The sequence below is a fragment of the Mandrillus leucophaeus genome, unplaced genomic scaffold (assembly GCF_000951045.1).
Source record: "Mandrillus leucophaeus isolate KB7577 unplaced genomic scaffold, Mleu.le_1.0 Scaffold88, whole genome shotgun sequence".
Taxonomy (NCBI): Eukaryota; Metazoa; Chordata; class Mammalia; order Primates; family Cercopithecidae; genus Mandrillus; species Mandrillus leucophaeus.
The window spans coordinates 4,160,064-4,162,477 of NW_012109585.1; the positions used below are offsets into that span (position 1 = coordinate 4,160,064).

General features: G+C 42.8%; 1 protein-coding gene across 4 annotated transcripts in view; it reads left to right on the forward strand.

The window, feature by feature from the left end:
• The window catches only part of SKP1 (S-phase kinase-associated protein 1), a 24,370-nt gene that overhangs the window by 17,656 nt on the left and 4,300 nt on the right, over window positions 1-2,414 (forward strand). The window lies entirely within an intron of this gene.

Below are 2,414 nucleotides of genomic sequence, written 5' to 3' on the forward strand. Positions count from 1 at the left end.
TTTTTGTATTTTTTAGTAGAGACGGGGTTTCACTGTGTTGGTCAGTGAATTCCTGACCTTGTGATCTGCCCGTCTTGGCCTCCCAAAGTGCTGGGATTACAGGCGTGAGCCATTGCACCTGGCCTTTTTTTTTTTTCTGAGACAGAGTCTCACTCTGTCGCCCAGGCTGGAGTGCAGTGGCACGATCTCAGCTTACTGCAACCTCTGCTTCTTGGGTTCAGGTGATTTTCCTGCCTCATCCCCTCGAGTAGCTGGGATTACAGGCACCCGCTACCATGCCCAGCTAATTTTTTTATTTTTGTAGAGACTTCCTGGCGCCACCCATTGTGAACCTAGGCGTTAGTTTCTTATATATCCTTTTAAGAGTTTTTTATTTTTAGATTTTTGTTTTTTGTTAGTAGTGGTAGTGATTTTCTTTTTTTTTTTTTTTTGGACAGAATGTCACACTCTTGCCCAGGTTGGAGTGCAGTGGCACAGTCATGGCTCACTACAGCGTTAACCTCCTGGGCTCAAGTGATTCTCTTGCCTCAACCTTCTGAGTAGCTGGGACCATCGGTGTGCACAACCACTCCTATCTCATTTTTGTATATTTTATAGAGACAGGGTTTCACCATGTTACCCAGGCTGGTCTTGAACTTCTGGGCTCAACTAAGTCACCCACCTCGGCCTCCCAAAGTGCTAGGATTACAGGTGTGAGCCACAGTGTCCAGCCTATTATTATTATCATCATCATTTTTTGTAGAGATGGGGTCTCTCTATATTGCCCAGGAGGCTAGTCTTGAACTTCTGGCCTTAAGCAGTCATCCTGCCTCAGCCTCCAAAAGTGCTGGGATTACAAGTATGAGCCACTGCACCCAAGTTTAGAGTGTTTTAAATGCCTGGATAAGCAAATATTAATTGACATTTGTTTCTTTTCTTATATAAGTGGAATACTTCTTAAGAAGCTATTATTTATTTCATTAAAAACCCTTAGCTGGTCGCGGTGGCTCATGCCTGTAATCCCAGCACTTTGGGAGGCCAAGGCGGGTGGATCATCTGAGGTCAGGAGTTCGAGACCAACCTGGCCAACTAAAAATATTAAAAAAAATTAGCTGGGCATTGTGGCAGGTACCTGTAATCCCAGCTTCTCAGGAGGCCGAGGCAGAATTGCTTGAACCCAAGAGGTGGAGGTTGCAGTGAGCCAAGATAGCGCCATTGCACTCCAGCCTGGGCAACAAGAGTGAAACTCCGTCTCAAAATTAAAACAAAAACAAAAACCTTTTGCTGGCCAGGCACGGTGGCTCATACTTGTAATCCCAACACTTTGGGAGAGCAAGGTGGGTGAATTGCTTGAGTTCAGGAGTTTGCAACATGATGAAACATTATGTCTACAGAAACAAAATACAAAAATGAGCCAGGCTACTCGGGAGGCTGAGGTGAGAGGATCGTTCAAGCACAGGAGGTCGAGTGAGCCATGATCAGGGCACTGCATTCCAGCCTGGGTGACACAGTGAGACCTTGTCTCAAAAACAAACAAAAAACCCATTGCTTGGCTTTTCCTTATTGAAATTGTTTTCTTTTTTTTTTTTTTTGTATCCTGGCAGTATAATTTCTTGACCCTGTCATTTTCTCTCAGCATTGTTTATTCCTCCAATATTTTGCTATGAAAAAGTTTTAACCATACAGAAAAATTGAAAGAATTTTTGTCACAGTAGACACCCATGTAGCCACTGCCTAGATTCTACAACTGAAAACACTTTCAGTATTGATTTTGGTCTTTATGCTGGTATGTATAGTCTAGGTAATCAGCTTCTTGAAACTTTATGAAGTAATTACTCTCCTATTAAGGGAATTTTGGGGGCTTTTCCTGCTTTGTTCCTACACCAAATAGTCTTACACATGTGTCTGGGGTATTTGGAATTTCCTGGTTACAATATATATACATATTCAGTTTTAACTGAGGAGTGCTGGATTAGCTTTCAAAGGGGTTATACCAGTTTATACTCTCTGTAGAGTTCGTGTTTCCTTTCCACTGTTGCCCAACAATTAGTATCAGTTTCTTGATTTTTTTCAATCTAGAGAAGTATCCATAGTGTTAGTTTTGCTTCTGGTAAAGTTGAGTGTTCCTTATGTTTGGCCTTTCAGATTTCATTTATTGCCTGTACATATTATTAACCCATTTCTCTATAATGATTTTTTTTTTTTTTTTTTTTTTGAAACGGAGTCTGGCTCTGTCGCCCAGGCTGGAGTGCAGTGGCCGGATCTCAGCTCACTGCAGGCTCCGCCTCCTTGGTTTACGCCATTCTCCTGCCTCAGCCTCCCGAGTAGCTGGGACTATAGGCGCCCACCACCTTGCCCGGCTAGTTTTTTGTATTTTTTTTTTTTAGTAGAGACAGGGTTTCACCGTGTTAGCCAGGATGGTCTCCATCTCCTGA